This window comes from Phyllostomus hastatus, unplaced genomic scaffold, assembly GCF_019186645.2.
Source record: "Phyllostomus hastatus isolate PE091 unplaced genomic scaffold, TTU_PhHast_1.1 phas_scaffold_1066, whole genome shotgun sequence".
Taxonomy (NCBI): Eukaryota; Metazoa; Chordata; class Mammalia; order Chiroptera; family Phyllostomidae; genus Phyllostomus; species Phyllostomus hastatus.
The window spans coordinates 7937080-7959273 of record NW_025334004.1 but is presented as its reverse complement, the minus strand read 5'-3'; the positions used below and the strand labels follow the sequence as shown (position 1 = coordinate 7959273).

At 41.9% G+C, this 22194-nt stretch overlaps 1 protein-coding gene across 5 annotated transcripts in view; it reads right to left on the bottom strand.

The window, feature by feature from the left end:
• The window catches only part of PLCE1 (phospholipase C epsilon 1), a 315034-nt gene extending 294175 nt beyond the window's left edge, over positions 1-20859 (bottom strand). For 3 of the 5 annotated variants that reach the window (XR_006787513.1, XM_045854080.1, XM_045854084.1), the window contains exon 1: positions 20542-20659. The gene's annotated coding sequence lies outside the window, so the exon portion shown is untranslated. Of the gene's footprint in view, positions 1-20541 lie in introns of all 5 variants that reach the window. The other 2 variants (XM_045854082.1, XM_045854085.1) reach the window with 1 other exon arrangement.
• Positions 20860-22194: the final 1335 nt, after the last annotated feature.

Below are 22194 nucleotides of genomic sequence, written 5' to 3'. Positions count from 1 at the left end.
TAGAGCCATAAAACTAAGGATATGAACTAATATCATAAAATACATAATTGGTCCTGGCTGGAGTGGCTCACTTGGTTGGAGAGTCATCCCATAAACCAAAAGGTATGAGTTCAGTTCCCGATCAGAACACATGCCTGGATTACATGTTTGTTCCCCAGTCTAGGGCACATGGAAGAGACAGTCAATTGATGTTTCTCTCTCACATTGATGTTTCTCTCCCTCCCTCTCTCCGTCCCTTGCCCTCTTTCTAAAATCAATTAGCATGTTCTCAGATAAGGACAAAAACAAAACAAAACTGAGTTGTATAGTCCAGTCAATTAAAAAGTAAGGAAAATCATTCAATTGTGTGTATGCTAATTGTGCAATAGATAGAAAACATAAAGATAGAGACAGCAAAAACCAGCACAGACTCAAGTCATCAGCAAAGACTTCCCAGAGAATGTCATAGTCTATAAACAAGTACTCTGCACTGGGAAGTGAAGCCAGACAGAAAACAGAGGAGAGAGGGAGTCCTGGCTGCTTCTTGGACCTGGGATAAAGGTTGTGAGTTGGCTGGCACACTAAGGCTACTCTGCCCTCATTAAGCATAACAGCAACAGACATAATAGAACCATTCTGGACAGGTGCTGGAAAGTTCTTATACCAGGTCAACATAGCACAGTTTGGAAGCCTTGCAATGAAGGGAAGAGAAAAGAGGGAAGCACCTAGAATGGCTTCCTTGAAGGCCTTGCCTTACCCACTCCATATATCAGAAATATAACAGGCTTCCCCAAGCAGCCAAAGGTCACCATTGAGCTAGGGTATCATGTTACAAGCAATTTTTAATTAATTAAGAGTTAGATAGCATCAACATACCTATTCATTAAATGTCTTTTTCAAACTGGTATTTTACAAGTCATTCCTCAATTAATGTAATTGTTTTTCCAAAGAATTAAAAATACATGTGATGAAAACTAACTCACTCTGGTTGAGCTAAACATAATAGAACCACTCTACTACCCTAACACATTCTCACATTACAGTCTCTCTGTAAAATGATCCTGATTTAATCAAAATAAGATATGATTCAGCTCCTGCAAACTCTTTTCTTCATGGCTGTGCTTCTTGCACTCCCTACCACCTGATATCTAGCCTATATTTTATTATCACACCAAGTAAAACATTTCCAGACTAAATAACCCTTTAGTTTCACAGAGGTTCCCCCACAAAGCTCCAGCAGATGGAAAGCATTTTAAATCCACATATTTAATGCATAAGATGGCCATTTTCCTTCTTGAATTCACATTATATTTAACACCAGCACCAATGAAGGTCTTCAGAGGTCTTCTGGTCAGTAAGCTTAAAAAATTATCGTGCGCCTCATCAATGACATCAAATTCTGGATGGAAGTTGAAGCCAAGAGCTAACTCAAACAGTTGATGTCATTCTAATGTCTTGTTTTCAGTAGAGTTAAAAGTGTGACTAGAACACCTCATTAAAATTCAAAGTTCATTTTAGCTGTGCCTCTGACTTAACCACTGACAAGTCATCATCCAAAGGGGAAGAAACAATATTATTCACACTTTTTACCTGATTGAAATATAATGATGCAAACAAGATTTTGGGATGTTGTTGTTTAAATTTGTTTAATTTGTAGACCAATACCTTGACATTTTTGCTATTTTTCAGGGCAGCATAACTCAAAGTACAGAGCTGTTTGATGATCCCACAATCTATTCTAAAGCAAGTAGGGTTGTTCTGACCTAAACTAGCAGCCTACAGTGCTGAATCACATTCTACATTAACTGTTTAACAAATGACACCTGTTGTTTTTTTCTGATTATAAAAGCAATACATATTTACTGTAGAAAATTTTAGCCCTGGCTGGTGTGGCTCAGTGGACTGAGTGCCGGCCTGCAAACCAAAGGGTCGCCAGTTCAATTCCCAGTCAGGACACATGCCTGGGTTGTGGGCCAAGTTCCCACTTGGGAATGCTTGAGAGGCAAACACATTGATGTTTCTCTCCCTCTCCTTCTCCCTCCCTTCCCCTCTCTAAAAATAAGTAAAGTCTTTTTAAATTTTTAAAAACATAAAAAATAAAATGTTTATAAAAAAGAAAATTTGAATAAAGGCTGAGAAGTAAAAAGTAGAAAAGATAATTAGGTAAGCCATAGTTTTATTATAACTTCTTTACAGTTTTCTCCCCATTGAATATATATCATCTGCAGAATTGAAATTATACTGTATATTCTGTTTTTATTCTGCTTCTTTTGTTTAATGTCATTTTGTCTAAAGGAATAATTTTAAGATATAATGAAATCTATATAAATGTTAACAATATCTTCTCCAATGTTCTAAATGTTATTTTAAAAAAGAGATCATGGAAAATTACATGCCCTGCCCCCTAGAATCAAGTATAATCTCACCTGTTTGATGTATTTGTAAGCATGATCCCATCCTTGGAGTATAGCAAATTCTAGATCACTCAATCTTTCTTCCAAGGGCTGGTCAACCAAAGGATTTGATTCATTCATTCACTTATTCAAAAAACATTTTTGAACACCTGCTTTGTGACAGATGCTATGTAGACACCAAGTATAAATGGTCCATAGAACTGCTGGGTCTAGCTGAAATTTATTGAAGGGCTATCTGCCAGGTTTAGGGAATAATTTATGATATTAAACTAGGACAAATGGAGCCAGGTTTAAGGGTGACCTAATCAAAACTAGCCCTTCCGATCCACTGTTTTCATAGCCGCCTCAGCCAGGATGGTCTAGTCCTCTGCTCCCTTAACCTGCGTATTCATCCCCACTTCACTCCTGAGACCCTTCCACCTTCCTTCTGCAGAGCCACATTTTGTTCAGGAAGATTTTCTGACAAGTGGCCGTGAGCCTTACTCTCAAACTACTGCTGCACCAACTGTCCAGAATATTCTTAGACAACCTTGAACTGCCCTTGTTCCCAAGCAGGGAAGGTATCTGGAACATGTGCCAGAACCTCATTTCCTTTCTAATTCCCCACAGCTAGGCAGTACATGTATTACTAAGACCTAACCATTCCTTTCAAGAACTTCTCCATGTGACTTGGTCTCTGAAAACATTTTCCAATAAAAAAAATATTGTACCCTCTCAACTGCTATATGTGTGTGTGTGTGTATACACACACTCATACACACACATACATGCCTATATATAGGCATATGTATGTATCTATATACAGGAATATATAGGCATACACACACACATATTTCTATCTTGACTAATAACCTTGGTTACTTTACTGCAGTGAGGTGACAGTTAAAGATAAAGCACTTCTGAACTAGTAAATCTGGATTCACCTTAGCCGTAATTAAGAAAGCATAACTAGTGTAAAGCAGTCTCTTGGGTCACTTCACCACCTCTATGCTACATAAGACCTGAGATCTTCCATACAAGTCATCCACTTGAGCACTTCATCTGTATAATTTCATTCAGTCTTCATAGCAACTGTAGTGAGGTACATACTATGGTCACAATTTCTGATGTAGAGATAAGAAAACAGATTTATAGAGATTAAGCAACTTGCCCAGAATTATTCACCTAGCCACTGGTGAAGCAGATACTCAAAGCCAGATAGAAACCTCCCCATAGCAAGCCTTTTCTGCCCTGGCTAAGATTTTTTCCTCAACTATTCTTCCCATGAGGCTGAAACTAGTGATTCTCACATTTATATCAGCATCAGAATCATGTGGGGGAGTTGAGAAAAATACACTTACTTGAGTGCTAGCCCAAGAGACTCTGACTCAGGAAGGGGAGGGGAGATGGGCATCTTTAATAGGCACTCCACCCCTTTCCCCACCCCTAACCAGGTGATTTTGATACCAGTTGTCTTTGGACTAAACAGAGAGATACTCCATTAAATAAAAGGAGACTTCACCCATCAGAGGAAGAGCTTTTGTAAATGGCATTCATTTCCTCACCACCTATAATCCAACAGGGCTTAAGTGGCAAATTGCTGAATGGGTACAGAGTATCGATGTGGGATGATGAAAATGTTCTGGAGATGCATGGTGGTGATGGCTGCACGACTATGTGAAGCACTTAATGCCACTGAACTGTACACTTAAAAATGATTAAAATGGTGAATGTCCTGTTACATATTTTTACCACAATAAAGAAAAATGACAGGATGCTAACCTCTTAGCTGCCTTGGGGGAGGTATCTTGGTCACCCTGTCCTGCTGATCTGGAAAGAGGTGAGGTTTAGTCCTAAGGGATCCCTTGAGAAGGGACAGAAGGTAAAGCCAAGTTGGCCATCGGGTTGCCCCTCTTCAGCTTTGGGCTGGCTTTGTGAGAGGTCCCAGTGCACTTACGCATGCCTCATCTACTGCCTGCCCACAGCTTGTCCCGGACATACTCATGTATGTCCATGGGCATGGCAGAGAGGGAAGAAAAGAGCCCAAGGAATACCAGGAAAAAGCCTTCTTCAGGGCGCCAGTGCCAGCTCCACCCTGGACTTTCAGCAAGTCAGCCACATCCCTGGGAGTCACATGGCCTGTTCCTTCTCACCTTTCGGATTTGAGCTCAAATGTCATCTCATCAGAAAGGCTCTAAAGAAATGCCTGCTCTAAAGCAGCTGCTCCTCCCTTCCCACCCATCACTTTCTGTAATATTATCCTGCCCAATCATCTCCTGAGCATTTACCACCACTGGAAATTATATTTATTATTTATTTGTACATTAGTTACTTGTTGGCCTCCCTTGACTAGAACCAGAACCCCCGAGAGCTGGGAATGCACTGGTTTTGTTCACTGCCAGCTTCCCAAGGCCTCACTGGAGACATAGTAGGAACTCAATAAATATTTGTAGATTAAATAAATGAGTAAGCCTCATTTGTTTCCCTGTGTCTAATCAGCTCTTTCTGTCCCCAAGGTGATTTGTATAAAAGGTCAAATGAGATCAGGTGTGCCAAGATGCTTTGTAAGAGGAAAGACTCTACACAAGGTCGGGTTTATGAGAGGAAGGGGCAGTTCAGGAAGCCCCAAGGAACCTGAGGGGCCTCTTCTGTGACCTTGGCACAGTGGTGTGGCTCCTCCTTACTTCACCCCTTCTAGGCAGAGACTTGTCAGGAATCTAAAACGATGCTCCCTGCTGCAGACCACGCAAACAGAATGCAACCATATTATTTATGACAAGTGAGGCCCCTCAGTGAGTTTTCTTGATAACTCAAATGGGGTTCAAATAACAAGATGCTACTTAGAAAGTCAGGGATCTGCCAGGAAGGCAAACCATGAAGAACCACAAAGACAATTCCTGCCTGGATCAGCTGGGTTAACAAGCATGAATTCAGTGCATGTTTATTTCACGTCTGGGCTCAGTCCCAGAGATAGAGGGGTGACAGACTGTCATAGTGAAATGGATGAGAAAGACACTAAATTGAAAACTCAAAAGCAGTGAAGTGAATCAGACCTGGGACGAGTCAGGGAAGGTATTTTGGAGTGATTGACATCCAAACTGAATTTAATGTACAGAGAAAAGAGGGCTGGGGAAGAGTGAGCAGCCTAAGGTAAGGCATAGACTAGAACATCGATCGCCCTGGCCAGTGTGGCTCAGTTGATTAGAGCAATGTCCCATATCTGAAAAGTTGTGGGTTTGATTCCTGGTCAGTACACATACCCAGGTTGCAGTTTCAATCCCTGGTGAGAGTGCGTACCCTGGTTGGCACACATACCCTGGTTGGGGCATGTACCCTGGTCAGGCCACATACAAGAAGGCAACCAATGAATATTTCTTTCTCACATTGATGTTTCTCTCCCCCTTCTCTTCACTCTCCCCCCGCCCCCGCTTTCTGTAAAACATAGGTGGCAAACACAAGGCCCGTGGGCCAAATCCGGCCCTTAACCTTGTTTCCACCCACCGGCAGCACCAAGCTCTCATTTAACTCTTAAGGATTAGTTACATTTATACAGTCCAAAAATTACATTTGGCCCTTTTGAAGGCAAACTCGAGGCTCATGTGGCCCCAGGTAAAAATGAGTTTGACACCCCTGCAATGAAAGCAATGAAAAAATGACCTCAGGTAAGGATTCAAAGAGAACAACAACAAAACAGTATGAGCTCACTTAAGTAAAACGAAATACACAAAGAAATAAAAGTATATCTTCATGTGTAAAACCATATCAATATAAAGAAAAATGTTTGTAAGAACATCCATTAAACCAGTAACAGTGATTATTTCTACAAAAAGAAAGTAAAATTGGACAGGGATTAATAGGGGCTTTTACTTTATCTGTAGTGTTTACATTCTTTACAACCAAGAATGTATTGATGTATTACTTGTGTAATTAAAAATGAACAGCCCTGATTGGTGTGGCTCAGTGGGCTGGGTGTCGTTCCACAAAGCCAAAGTTCGCCAGTTCAATTTCTGGTCAGGGCACATGCCAGGGTTACGGGCCAGGCCCCTGGTTGGGGGCATGTGAGAGGCAATGGATTGATGTTTCTCTTGCACATCAATGTTTCTCTCTCTCCACACTTCCCCTCTCTCTAAAAATAAATAAATAAATGAGTTTTTAAAGCCTGAAATTATTACATGAGATTGTTTTCATCATGTAGAATTTCACTTTGATGAGTTAAAGAACTGAGGAAGGCAGTGGAACAAGTCCCACTTGGGCAAGGATTTGTTTATCCACCTTATCTCGAGTTAGAGCCAACAATGCTAATGATTCTGAATAGCACTGGCCACTCCTTGGCTATCCCATCCCCTCCCACCTGGCTTCAACTATCACTTCTCTGTGGATGACTCCCAAATGCCTCTTTCCAGACACAGCCTCTCCCACGAGCTACAGTTCTGACTTTCCAGCTTCGGGTTGAGTACAGCCAACACCCCACACACAAAACCGGACTACTGTCCTCCTTCCTCTCTCTAATTCAATTCTTCAGCCTAACTTCCTTCTTTCTATTAACCAGCATCTCCATTTTCCCAGAAACCCAGAAAAAGAAACTTCCCAGTCATCTCTAGCCCTCTTTACCCATGCATCTAAAAAGTTCTTCCCAACTGTTAAACCCCTTTGTCGCCATTAACACCACTTCAGTTCTGATCCCTTCTATCCATCACCTAGACTAGTGGAATCACTTTGTAAATGGTCTCCTTGGCCCTGGCTGCTTTGCTCTGCCTGATTTGCCATTTGGTGAAGGCCCAACATTCTAGCCCATTCAGGTCATTTCGAGCCTCCATGCCATCACCTATTCTATGCAGGAAATAAGGTTTTATCCCTTCATCCAAGTATCTAATAAAAACGTTAAAGTGGGGTGAGCCAAAGACAAACAACCACAGGTCGTTTTTCAAGGGAACCCAGAGCTTATCACTAGAAGAAAGAAACTTACTTAAAAAGAAAATTAGTGTAAGCTGCTTTTCATATACCATCTAATTTATACTTTACAACAATTTTTGGTGCAAGGTATTGTTATCCTAATTTTAGAGATTTTAAAACTCAAGTTAAGAATGGTTAGGTAACTTGGAGAATGCCTCACAGCTATTAAGTGGTAGAGTTTTTATTTGAAACCAAGTATGTTGATACTCATGTGAGCTCATGGTTTTCCCATCACACCACTGGAACCTTTCATGGATCTTTACCTTCCAGAAGATAAAACACACACTTCTTAACCTGCATTGAGGGCCTTCCACATTCTAGCTTTAAACCTACCGTTTTAACAGTAGAGAGAATATACACCATGTATCAAACACAGCAATAATGTTTTACATGCTTTATTTCACTTAAACCTCACCACAAACCTATGAGGTAATAAGCACTACAATTATGACTATTTCCTGATCCTGAAACTGATGCATACTGAGATCAAAAACAGTTTTATCTGTAAATCAAAGATTATCTCAAAATAAATTTTAAAAAATAGCTTAATAAAGGCTACCCAGCTAGTAAACAGCAAGGCTGGATTTCAAACCAGATCGTGCCTGACTAAAGAGATATTTAGGAAGCAGAATGAACAGGAAGTTCCATTAGTAAAATCAAGCAATATATATCTATTGACCACCTTTGTCACAGGCTCAATATTATGCTGGAGCTGAATATAATAGAAGTGAATAACAACAAGACTCCCTGCCCCTGGCTTCATGAATCATGTGCTTTATTGGGAAAGACAGACATTGAAACGGAAAGTAGCAGAATGTGGGGAGTACTGGGAAGGAGAAGCCCCCAGTGCTAAGAAACCAGGGACTCAGTGGTGATGACCTCAGGGAGCTGAGGTTTCTGGTCTTGGCAAGTGGGTCAATAAAGATCCTTTTCACTGTAATGGAGAACACAAGAGAAATAGGTTTGGGAAAAGATGAGTTCAACTGGAGACACTTGTTTGGGGGAGATGTCACACAGGTAGCTAGATATGCAACTGGGGCTTGGGAGTGAGGATGCAGAAAGGTCTGGAATTATTGATGTAAAGGTGAACCTTAATTCATGGAGATGGATGTCAAAATTCTAAAGAACCCTAATATATATGTGGGGTGAATAAGGAAAGAGAAGGCCTCAAAGGAGACCCTGCCTACCTGGCCAACTAATGCTCTACTGTGAACGAGCCTTCCAAGGATTGCTTTACTTCTCCCCAGGCAGAAACACCTTCCCATCCTTTTCATCAAGACACCCTGCCTTAGTCAAGCCATCACTCTGCACCAGAAAACTCCAGCCCAGAGCTCCCTCTCCTGGATTCAGCCATGTAACAACTGGCCCAGAACTCAGATGTTTCTTGGTAAGGAGGGTGAAAATCTCAGGTATTTGTGCCCTGTCTCTAAGTGGACTGAAAGATCTTTAATGGCAAATACTGGGTATAAAATCAGAAATGTAGTCAACATCCTCTATACAGAACCAACCAATAGTACTCAGTTTCAAAGAGCATTAATAAAGCAATACATCAGTAGTAGGGCATCTAAGTGAACTAGTTACTGCAGATGAACCTGAATGTCTTCCTCAATACAACAGCAACCAATGTCCTGGGCATTCTCCCAGGTTTTCCCCTAAGCCTCTGCACTGAACAGAGCCAGTCACAAGGTGAGCACTCACTGCCTCTTCTTGTGCATTGTAGTCTATTCTCTGGAATGTGCCGCCTTCAGTCCCAGCAGCCCTTGTTTCTAGAGTTCAAGTTGAAAAGAAACATCTTCAGAAAGAATAAAATGTTTTACTAGAGAGAACAAGTAGCCATAATAGAAGCCTCTTTCCTATGAGTCAAATCACATAGTTTTAATCAAGCCCCTTCAACAAAATATTATCAAATTTTACAACTTATAAATGATTCCTCATTCATGATGTTTGATACTACCCTTCCCTAAGCAAATAAATGTCTAAAATATTAAGAAAGGCAGAGAGTGAGTACATCTGATTTCACACATTACAGAAATTATTAGGTTCTCACCCGCAGTATCATCTGGCCCAGGCAAGCTCAGGTGGGCAGTAGCATCCATCAACCAGCATAGTGACTGACACAAAGGATGACTTGAAATGGATGCTATATGTATGAGCACAGAATAGATGAGGAAAAAAAGGTTGGGCAAAACAAAATTGTAGAAAAAAAGAGAAAACAGGGAATGAGGGACAACATGTAAGTAGTAAGAGTCTGAAGAAAACCAAGGTGAAGCAACAATCAACCACTTCCTTATATCTTAGACTCAGATTCTCCTCAAATTCTCCACAATGTTACCCACACAATAGCTAAATCTTTGAGTCAATTTCTCAGTCCTCTATAGGATCTGGTTAAACGAAAACTTAAAAGTATTTGCATATATACATATTCCTCACCCAAGGACAATTTTTCATTGCTTTTATAGAGAGGGGAAAGGAAAGAGAAGCATTGATAGGTTGCCTCCTGTATGTGCCTGGATCAGGGATCATACATGCCCAGACTGCGGATAGAACCCACAAATCTGGTATGTGCTCTGACCAGAATCAAACCTGCAACCCTTCATTTACCAGACGATGCTCCAACCAACTCAGTCACACCAGCCAGGGCAAATATCTGTAAGTCTTGTAACTGCTTTCTCTCTTTCTTTCCATATGCCTTTGAAACACTTTTTGTTTTTGTTTTAACCTTTCACCTAAACAAAGACTTGACATTAAATTTGACCTCTATTAGATTCTAAGGTAATGATGTAGCTCAAGCTTTGACTTCCAGGTTCGCTGCCCTATTTAACATCCCATCACTCCAGAAAAACAGATCCACATTCAGTGTCGGGAATCCTCAAAGATGGTGCCCAACCCTCTAATAGTAGAGTTCCAATCCTATCTTATGAGAAGCACAAAAAAATGAATGTCACAGTTTTTTTTAAAAAGGCATCCATTAAGATATTTCATTTTCATCTCACAGGAAGAACAAACTTAGAGGCTACTTTTAGATTAACACTAAAACTTTTTCCAAGAGCACAATCCCTAATTAACCAATCTGTGGTGGGCACTTTATTCTCTTTAACCTCTTCCACATAAACAGTGTCCCAGCTCCTCACGTCTGAAGCTGCCCCTGTCACTCTCAAGAAAGTGCAAGGGGTCTGCTGGAATTCAATCTATGCATACTCAGAAGCTGCAAGCTAATTTTATTTAATACAAGCCTTTAATGACCACAGCTAAAATAAAGCTAAACTTTTAAAAATCCAAAGTAAAATCTAAATGGGTTCTAGATTAGTCTCTATTTTAGAGATATAATTCATTAACGAAATGATAAACTGCCACAACAAGATTGCAAACATGCTTTAGTGACAGGAAATTTGTTAAAATATAAATAGGTCAAATGAGAAAAAGGCATACAATCATCCCAAATGTCAGATTACTTTTCTGACATTTGATAAAATTCAATCCCTTTAATTAAAAAAAAATCTTTGGTTATAAAACTACTTCCTCAAAGTAATTTAAATATTTTAAGCCAACATCATACTTAATAGTAAATATGGACAGCATTTCCATTAAATTCAGGAATACAATAAAAAGGTCTACTATTTTCATTCTTTGTTATTAATGCCCAGAAATTTCTGATTTAAGGAGAAGTAATCATTATTTGTGGACAATACAATTCTCTACCAAGAAAGCTCAGGAGAATCAGCTAAAACATTAAGTGGATTAAATTAGAAATAAACACTTTTTTTAAATGAGTAAGAAATGTATGATTAATATGAGTACTACCACAAAACTTAACTCAGAGATATAAAAACATTTGAGTTACAAAATAAATCAGCCCTGGCTGGTGTGGCTCAGTGGATTGAGAGCCAGCCTGAGTACAAACCAAAGGGTTGATGGTTCGATTCCCGTCAGGGCACATGCCTGAATTGTGGGCCAAGTCTCCAGCTGGGGGTGTGCAAGAGGCAACCATATATTGCTGTTTCTCTCCCGCTCTTTCTCCCTCCCTTTCTCTAAAAACAAATAAATAAAGTCTTCAAAAAAAAAAAAAAAAAAGAAATATACCAGTATGAAAGGACTAAGTTCTGTAAACATATTAATTCTTCCTGAATTATACAGATTTATTATAATCTCAATTAGAATTACAATGGAATTTTGAGATTTTGACAAAATATCTCAAAATTTAATTCGCAAAAATAAGCAAGGGAAAGTAAGAAATATTTGAATAGTTATAATGAGAGAAAATTTCTCCATGTTATATTAATATATAAGGCTAACACAACTAAAACAGTGTAGTACTCATTTGAGAAATTACAGATAGATATTTTATGCCTTAAACTGACTTTAAACTACATAAAATGAGGTTAGAAATCATCTAGGATTAGCCAATAAATATTTAAGGAAATTATGTAAGGAATATAAGCACGCATGTAAGGAAATAAACATATTATTAAGAAAGATTACCAATTTAGGAAACAAGTTAGGTCTTCAACTCATAATATGTACAAAAACTGATTCCAAAGAAAAAGCTGAATGTAACTAAAAGCCTAGAAAGCTAAAAAATAAAGTTAATCACAGAAAGTAGACAAAGACTACAAATTTAAAGGCCATGGAAGGAATCATCAGGGAGGACACAGATCTGTCTGCCAAATGAAAGTTAAATATTTCTGTACATTAAAAACCATGTAAACATTTCAAAAATATGATATTTCATTAATATTTATATATACATATAACCCATAGTTGGAATCAATACAATCTCCTTAATTATAATTAACAAAGTTAGGCAAAGAGAAGCAGGTTATAAAACATGTAAGTATGATCTCAATTTGGGAAAAGGCAAACAAACAAAAGAAACCTCTACAAAGCCATGAACCAAATGTTAGCAGCTACTATAGATGATAGAACTGTGAGTGACTTTGAACTTTTTCTTTATTGTATTTTTCCCTACTTCCCAAATTATACAATATTAACTTGTATTATTTTGTAATCCGGAAAAAGTGCTACTTGAACAAAACAGCATCAAATGACAAAGATAGGGAACGGCTTACAGCCATATGTTACAGTCTTACTTCATGAAATAAAACTAAAATGAGACAAATGGACAAAACATTAAGGAATCAACAACTAAGCATTCAACGATGGGGAAAAGGGTAAGCAAGCCCTTCATTAGAGTAAGAACCAGCCATTAAAATCAAAGTTTGGAAAGAGTAACTTGCATGGGAACATCTTAATAAGGACTATTAAGCAAAGAATTCAAGATCCACACTTGTATATTATGTATCTATGGTATGATTTCAATATTGTTTGAAACAAAAGGCCCAGTTCTGCCACTGGCTTTGGTCAAAACCTTTAGTCTCTCAGGAAACCCAGTTCCTTCAACTTTAAAATTGAGAGGGCTAAAGTTGGATTCCCTCCTTTTCAGCCCTCAATTTTATTATTGGATGTCATAGCATACAACAAAAAGGTAACAAACTAATCATACGCAGAGGCATGTCTTCATTAATAATTCAAGGACAGAATTTTAGTTGTTAAAATGTTTTGGAATTAAAGATTCTTTTTTCTTTTAAACTACTATCTCCAAAATAGTGACATATTTTACAACTGGCTGCTTAGACAGGGATAATTCACTGGAAATACACAGCATGGCTAGAAATAATCACACTCTCTTATCCTTTAAAGAATTTGATCTGGGCCTGCCTGCCTGAGTCGAGAACACACTTCACCTGTTGTCAGCCATCCCATGACTTGGCGTTGGTGAGGCCTGGCCCATTCTCAGTCAGCACAGGGCAGTCAAAAACCGTGACCCAGGCCATGCTAAGGGAGAGCCTGCAAGGCTGTCTGACTGCTATGTTGCACTGATGGCGCAACATACTCACTTGTTAGATTTCTTTCTGCAAATTTATAGTTTCTATGCATATAACTCAAGAAGTTCTTGCCTTCCTCTCTTACATTTATTTAATTGAACACATTTCTTTACAATACCTTTCACTGTGAATTTTAAAACCCTGCCCGAGGCATAATGAACAAAACCTCAGTCATAGTAAACCAGGCTGTGTTAGGAACTAATTAGCCTCAGCAGCAGAGACCTGAATCTGAATGGCTCAGACCCCAGCAGTTAACATAACTGCAGACCAAGTGAAGCCCATGCTCTGCCTTGTCATCCAAATTCATTCTGGCTTTTGGGAGAAAAAAAGGAATACAATTTCATGCCAAAATATTTAACTTCTGTGAGTTTTATCCACCTCTCTGAGACTGACAAACCAGGCTATTAGAGAGTGCTTCAGTTCTTCCAGGCAAACATTTCATAGGTGAAAATATGTTCATCAATGACATCTGAGTTTGTGTTATTAACAATAACAAATGAATTGAAACTTTCTTTAGAAATGATGGTAACTTGAACCAACTCCAGTGATAGCCAAATTAAACTGTGTTATATGATATTTTAATCCCAGATGTGTATAGTATGTACTTGGTCACATGCGTTTTTCCCAATGATTTTTTTTCCATTCCCTGGATTTTCCATAGTCAGTGATATTATAGAGTTTAAACCCAAAATGAAGTCATCAAAACAGAGTCTCTCCTTGCTTCTGCTTCTTCCTTAATTCTGAATACAGTAACCTTACCATTTTATTACTACAATATAGCTGATCCTCCAAAGCCTTCAAAATATATAAATGCTCACCAGGTTTTGTTTTAGCTCTGGATTTGTGTGACGGAGCTCTTCCAGTATTTTTATAAATGCAGCACATTTCATTGGGGCCACCACATAGCAGATTACTCCACAGAGCCAGCAGCAATACCACTGCTAAGTAGATAATGGCACTGTTTAACCAATAACCCTGTCAAACTTAGCCACCCTGTTTATGTTTATGTTTTTATTATTTTTTTAAGCCTTAAGGGTAGAGGGAAAAGGACTGAAAAGCATTAAGTCTGAATTCTAGACCAAATGTCATAGAGAAGGAACAGAGAGAAGACTGGAGTTTCACTCTGCCCCTCCATCCCAGCCCCTCCAGCTGGCAGGCAGGCGAGGAAAAAAGAAAAGTCCTATAAGCCCTGATAGCAGAAGGCAGAGGGCAGTGAGACCTCAGGGAGGCCTTATGGATGAAGATACTATACCCAGGAGAAGCAGCCCTGGTCAGGGACTATGGGCATTTCAATGACACTAGGCAAAGAGAGGAAAAATGGAAGTAAGACCCCTAGCTTCAGCATCACCAAAAGAGAAGAGGCTAGATTCTTCTGCCATTCCATAGGGAGAGTTGATAATAATAAAAATAATCATTAGAGCAAGTGTTTTTTGAATTCTTATTGTATTATCAGGCACTGTTCTAGGACCTTTACGTGAATTATCTCATTTACTAGATAGGTTCTACTATTACCCCTTCCATTAGGTAAATGAGAAAGTTTAGGCCCCAACAGACGAAGTATTTTGCACAAGGTCACACAAATTGTATATAAGTAATGGAGCCAGGACCAGGATGTAAACAAATCTGAGCAACTGGGCTCCAGATCCCAAACTTATAAAAGACAATTATAAAAAATACACTTATATTTCTTGCACATCCAAATCTTTGGGCTACAATTGTTGTCATACATATAGTGCCTTGACTTTGGGTTTAGCTCTTCTCAAACTCCTCCTTTTGCTTCTCTACCATTAGAATCTCTCTTTCATGCAAAATCTAAGGTAGAACCTCAGTATGTAAAATGAGTAAGAGCAGGGCTCTTCCGTACAAGCAGGGTGAAGGGCTCAGATCCTCGTCTCCCACCATCTCCCTCACATGGCAGAAGCTCCAAATCCTCCTGGAATGCAATTTGAAAACCCCTGGTCCAAACCAATATCACTCTGAATTATGCACTTGAGAGACAAAAGAAACACAACTAGAAAACCAACAACAGCTAGCTAAGCCAAAGGGAAAAGGCAAAAATATGCCCCCCATCAACAGCAGTTAGGGGTACCTCACAATCTGGACCCTGACACTAACCATCTCAAGTTTGAGCATATGAGGGGCCAGAGGAGGTGGAATTTGGGGCTGGAGCAGAGAGGAATGAGGCAAATCCAATAAACAGGCAGAGGTGGGAAGCAGAGCCAAGAGGGCACCAGGGCCAGCAGTCTGTGGTGAGTGAGGGAGGCTGCTACAGGAACAGAGGTGGGAGCGTGAGAGGGAAGCCAGCACAGGAACTGCTCCCAGAGCCAGCGTCCTCCAGCTTCAAGCTGTCCACACATATTATATGAAATAGAAATAGCAAAAACTTACCAAATACTTCAATAACCCATTCTTTTTGGGGGAGGGTGGTACCTCCCTTCTTGCAGATACAAATATTGCTTTTTCCTTACATACAGTAACATACCATTCCATGTCTGATACTGTCACACTTAACAGACAGAAACACCCGCCGTTGGGAGCAGTGTGGGAAGCAGTTAGGAGTGCTATACTGCTTGGATTTACAACCCAGCTCTACCCTGTACTAGCTGTGTAACCTGGGGGAAGTTGCTTAACCCCTTGGTGCCTCAGTTTCCTCCTCTGGGATATGCAGATAATAAAATCTCAGCTGTGTAAAGATGACAGGCTAATAACATATAAAGTGCTTAGAACAGTACCTAGCAAAGTTTACACTAACTGCTGCCTATTATTGTTCTCTTATTTTGCTAGCTTTCATTTCACTCCTGATCACTTTCTCTTTTCTCTTCCATACTGTATTAGCTTCTTATTGCTGCTGTGACAAACTGCCACAAACTTAGTGGCTTAAGCCATACAAATTTATCTTACAGTTCAGGAGGTCAGAAGTCAAATGGGTTGGCAGGGCTGCATTCCTTCTGGAGGCTCTAAGGGAGAATTTGTTTTCTTGCCTTTTCCAGATTCTAGAAGTAGTTACATTCTTTGGCTCCTGACCCCTTCCTCTCATTACTCCTACCTCCTATTAGGGACGCTGATCCTCTTGCCTCCCTCTTGCCTGCCTCTAGAATAGATTGGGCCTACCCAGATAATCCATGATAATCCCCTCTTCTCAAAATCTTTTTAATCACATCTGCAACATCCCTTTTATCACATAAAGTAGCATATTTACAGGGTCCAGGGATTAAGACTTCTATACCTTTAGGAGGTCACTGGCATTATTCAGGTTACCACACATGCCTCTCCAAAGCCTAAACTTAAAGACCATCAAGATTTAGGTAGGCCCAGAGGGGAAAACCAACAATATTAGTAGCTAATTTTTTGAGTACTATGTTCCTGGCACTATGCAAAGTGCTATAGGTAAATTATCTTACTTAGGTCTCATACAGAAATGTTAACTGCTTGCCTAAGATTTAGAGCTAGTAGGTGGCAAAGCCTATGTAAAGCCAGTTAAACTTGATTCTAGAGCCCTTGTATATGACCAAGAGAATGACTTGTCTCTATTCCTTAGCCATTATAACTGAGGGGCACCATGACCATTAGCAATCTTAGAGAAGGGGCCACAGAGGTACACATGGTCCCCAGCTACAGAGAGATGGAGGTCCATCTAGAAGGTCCCATGCTAAAAGGTCCATGCTGAAAGGTCCACATAGATGGTTAAGCACTCAGAACATTTTCTCATATTTAAAGGAGAAAACTTGAGGTTACTCAAGAATTTCTTCAAATGTAAGTTTGGACCAAAAAGCCTTAAAGGGAACACTTAAGCCTGCCATTACTTGGGGATGGAAGGTGAAAAGTCCATTGCTGACCCTAGGCCAGACCTACAGGTTCCCAAGGCATGCACCAAAAATGATTATTATACATGGCTCCTGGGTATAAAGAAAATTTCCCCTGTGGGACTGTGAACCTCCCAAAAAGAAGAGAGGAACCGACAGTCTCTCCTAGAGAAACTTACAACTGAGTCAGATTGATCCAGATGCTCTGAAACCATAGCAGGAAGTCACAGAACCCCAGTGGGCCACCAGAATGGCCCTACCCATAGTTCAACAGTCAGTACACACCAGAACCAAATCACAGTCTGCCTTTCACCCCACAACAGTTAATGAGTATACAAACCCTGGGTGTGCCCCAAGTTTTAATAAGAGCCCAGTGGTTTTACCAATGCTCACAGTAAGCAGCCTCTTACCTGCCAGTTCTTATACAGCAAATGGCTCAAAACCAACTGTGATTGGCAAAAGGTGGAAAGCAGCAAGCCAAACAATTGCTAAGCATGCCTATTTACAGTGGTTTAACTACCCATAGCATTTCAAAACCTCAACTGCTAAACAATTTAGCCATAGCTCTATCTGAGACTTTCTAATCAGCTGAGTTAATGCTATTTGGTTTCACCCAGACAAAAAAAAAAAGGGTCAGTCATTTGTTTGGGGGTGATGAGTCCAGAGGCCGATGTACAAAGTTCAAGCGAATGAATTCTGGAGCCAGCCTATTCTGACTGAATACTAGCTCTGGCACTTTCTTGCTGTGACTTCATGCAAGTTACTTAAACCTTTTAGTTCCTCAGTTTTCCCATCTCCATATTTCCTTGTCCAAAATCAGAAGTCTTTGGCTTTTGTAATGGTAATAGGGTATATATGCCATATATTACAAAACACTGTAGGTGGGGTCCACAGCAAACATGTCCATCCATTATTTTTGAAATAAAAATGTATAAATAGTTCTTACCAAGTGAGAAAACAAACTTTAAATGTAAATGTAAATGGCCATGGGGCTTGTGCCTACCATACTGCGTACAGCATAGTTGTAGGGGGCGGGGTTCCAACTGGCCCATGAAAACTTACTTAAACCATAATACAGATGAATTAAAGTGTTAATAAAAACAAGCCTGAAATCTGCACCCTGGGAGCAAAGAGGACCACATGATGTTAAAAAGTTTTACTTTCTAGGCCCCATGGCTGGCCCATGGCAAAGGATATCTTTGATATCTTTTTCCTTTACTCTCCACTCCCCATTTCCAACACTCCTCTAGGCAGCATATAACTGGGCTATATGCTTCCCTAAGCCCCCATCAATACCTCCCAGCCCTTCTACAGGAGTACCATGCTTGTCTTCACTTCCCCCAACCAAATTCCCACTTGCTTGACACCAGGATCTCAACCAAATGTCAGGAGGAAAGCAACTTGGTCAAATGAATTCACACTGTAAGCTGTTACTGCTTTTTCTGGCTTTTTCCCTGCTTCTCCTCCTAAACCCAGAAGTTCTAAATCATTGTGTTCCCCTGGAACCCCTCTCCCCCTAGCAGATGTAGCCCAGGCAGAGAGAAGGAGCCCCCAACTGAAGCAGTTGTCCTGTGTCAGCTGCTTGCCAGCCAGGTGTGTAAAAGGCAGGGACTGCCAACACACACACGTGCAGAGCAAATACTCCTCAATCCCAGGTATGGGGAACATTACCTGCTCTCTGCTTTAGAGAACATCATGCACAATTCTCTTCAATGTTCCTTTAATCATTTAGAAATTTGTAAGTAGCAAATTACACATTGAATGAATTTTTTAAAGTATATAACAAAAACCCAGAGAAGATTGTGATTAACAAGTTGCAAACAGAAAAAGAAAACGAACCACCTTCACTGGAATCTACCATCACCACAACCCACTTGAGCTTAGAATTTTTAATGACACAGGTCAACCTTGGAGCACATCCAAGAAGCTTATGTTACTAGAAAGACTGGAAGGACGTCCCTCCAGCTCAATCTCACCTCTTACTTGGCCCCAAGGACCAAAGATGATTACTATGCATGGCTCCTGGGTATAAGAAAAATTTATCCTGTGGACTGTAAGTGGGGGACAATAAGAATGGTAAATATTATGCTTGTCTTGAAATTCTTTGATTATATTATCTCCTCCAAAGTAGAGATTTGTGTTGAAGAACCAAAGTCTTAACATTTAATACCAGCTCCTATTTATTTCTAGAGGGTCTTCTAGGTGCAAGCACTGTGTCAAAGAAAGCCACAGTTAATGCCTTCGGTAGGGGGAAAATGAAACATCTACATAAGTAACTCTCAAAGAAGGCAGAGAGGAGAAAGGCTGGGAAGGAAAACTGCTGCAGGAATCAGAGCAGGGGAAGGTTGGCTATTTGGGGCTGGGGTGTCAGGGAAGGTCTCACTACACCAACGAAATTCAGTTTGAAAGTTAGTTAAGATTTAGGGTGGTGAAATGGGGCAGGAAGGGCATTCAGAAAAAGGAAAGGATGTTCTAGATGACAATATCATCAGGTATTCTTCAGAAAGTATTTTCAAAGACACCACTGCATACAGTATCCAGAGATAGCCCACCTCCTCTTTTCCCCCAAGTGACAATGGGCCCCTGTATGGATATCCATAGAGTCCCTCCTCCCAAGACAGGCTCTCAAAAATTCTCCCTGGTGGGATCCAGCATTCTTGGCCTCAGTTGTGCCCATTCTGTGGCAGTGGCCCCACCCTATCCCTACCAGAGATTCCTACAGTAAGAAACACGAGAGAGCATACTAACCTTGCAGGGATCTAAATGACCTACTAGCAAATTTCGTGTAACGCAATTAAAATTATGAACCATGTGGAAATAAATCTGTTTGATGAAGTGAATCCTACTTAACACCTATTCAGGGAGCTCACTATTTAAAATGACTGATAAGTCTTTAAAGGATGAATCTTTCTTACAATGAATAATTGGTTGAGTCCGTTCAACCAAGTGTTTCATGGTTTATAAGTACCAGGCAAGGGGGTTAAGAACCCCATACATTTACACTGTGCATTTACCATTAGCCATCACGGAGAACTAGCTCCAGGATATTCGCGATCACAGGATTAGAGGACTTGGAAAAAAGAGGTAGTTACCAGTTAAAGTGAGCCCCCATACAATATTGTATTTTCTAAACCTTGATGCAGATAAATCTCTCCAGGAACAATTCCTGGAGCATCTTCCCCGAAGTACTGTTACCAAAAGAGCTGACGCTTTTCTTCTTTTGTACTGGCCACCTCCACACCATGCACACAAACTGAAGTGGGGACCTGAGGCAAACATCTGAAGGAGTGAAGGAGGAGGCACTTCAGGGTGTTCTCCAGCCCACAGGAGGGCTGGCCTGCATTCTCTGGGGAGTCGCCTGCCTCAGTTCCCCGCGAGTCTGGGGTCAGGGGTGGGGGTCAGGGTTTACACTTCCGCCAGGTAGGCAGACCTGGGCAACCGCCCTTGGCGGACCTCCTCGTTTAACGATAACAAGCCCGCCTCTCCCCCTCTCCAAGCCTCAGTAACCGAGCGACACAGTCGTCCCCTCACCTTTCTTCTTCTGGCCCGTCGCGCCGATGTTCCCAAGTGCAGCCTCCCTTAGGGACGCGCCTGTCGCTAGCGGCGTCGGGTGTCCCCGCTACTGTGTGTCAGCGGCCGGGCAGCTGCCAGGAGCGCGCAAGAACCAGGCAAGTGCCGGTGAGGCAGAGCCCGGGGCGCGCGCCGCCCGCCGCCGCTCCCGCCCCGCGAACCCGCCGGGGTCCGCCGCCCACGCCGCCCGCCTGCCCGTCCCGCGTTCCCGTGCGCCCCCGCCGGGCGCCGCTCCCTCGCTCCGCGCCCGCAGAGCTGTGAGCACTGCCCGGACCGCGGCGCGGGCGGCAGCAGGGCCCCCGCCCTGGGCCGGGCTTTCCCAGAACTCGCCCGCCCCGGTGAGAGGCCGAGAGCGCCGCCGCGGGCAGCGCGGGGAGCGGCCTGAGGCGGACCCGCCCCCGCTTCGGGCCGCGCAGAGAGGGCGGGTGCGAGGGGTGGATGCGGCTGCCCACTACCCCCGCCTGGCCGCCGGCAGCGCGGCCCCCACCAGGTCTGGGCCCCCGAAGGCCGTCGTTGGCCCAGGCCCAGGCGGGAGCTGGCGGGACCGCTGCCTAGTCGCCTGGCTCCAGCGAGGGCGGGAACTCAGTACACCTCAGGCCGCGGGAATTTAGTTTCACACCTACCCTCAGGGGACCCTGCTTAATAAACGGGGAAACTGAGGCTGGTGGCGGTTAACTTACTTGACCAAAGTTATTGCAGTTAATGATAGTGCCAAGTCTCCAACCCGTTCGTTCGGTCTTTCATTCACTTAACAAACACGTACTACCACGTGCCCAGTGCTGTGCCAGGCCCTGGAGATACTCCTTTTGCTATTAGCGGCCACCCAGGTCTGTGAACTCCAAATCCAGTGCTCTTTCATTGCTGAAGCAAACATGGAGAGAGATGTTCACCGCTGCCAGAAACTACAGGCTCTGCAGTGAACTTTCCTTAGCCGCTGAGGTGGTTTTTATAGCCAGTTGGCAGTCATGAGAGCCATAGCCCTGGAGAAAAGTCAAATTATCATCCTCTCTCTTTCTCTCCTCTTCCTCCTACCTCTTTACCTATTTTAATAGCAAATGACCCTTCCATAGGCCTGAGCCCTCCTCCTGCATTCAGTCAGGACCAGCTTCTGGGTCCCATAACCCCTCCCATCTGTCTTCTCCATGGGCTGAATCATTCCTCACACCACAGCCATGTTATTCATCCTCTTCTACAACTTTAATCTGTGCAGAAAACTTCACTGTCTCCCCACTGCCTTCCAGACTAACTCCCTATGACAGTAGGAACCCAACACACCCTGGTTCTTATGGACCACCCAACATGATGTCTCTCCCACTCCAACTCTGTACCTGTCCTTAGCCTGAGTCTCTACCTGGAGCATCACCACCTCCTCCCACACACTTTCCTCCTGCTCTAGTTTGACCCTTTCTTTCAGGCCACTGTTAAAAGTGACCTCCCTTCCTTTGAGCCTCTAGGACACAGGAGTGGTTGGAGCAAGAATGCACAGGAGGGCACCAAAGAATTCTCCCTATAAGAAAAATGTGCCAGCCTGGTCCTTAAACTGTTTTGCTGTTTTCTTACCCCTAGGCTTTTAATGAAAATCAACATTACATCCTCTCTTGTGAGCTGGTTTCA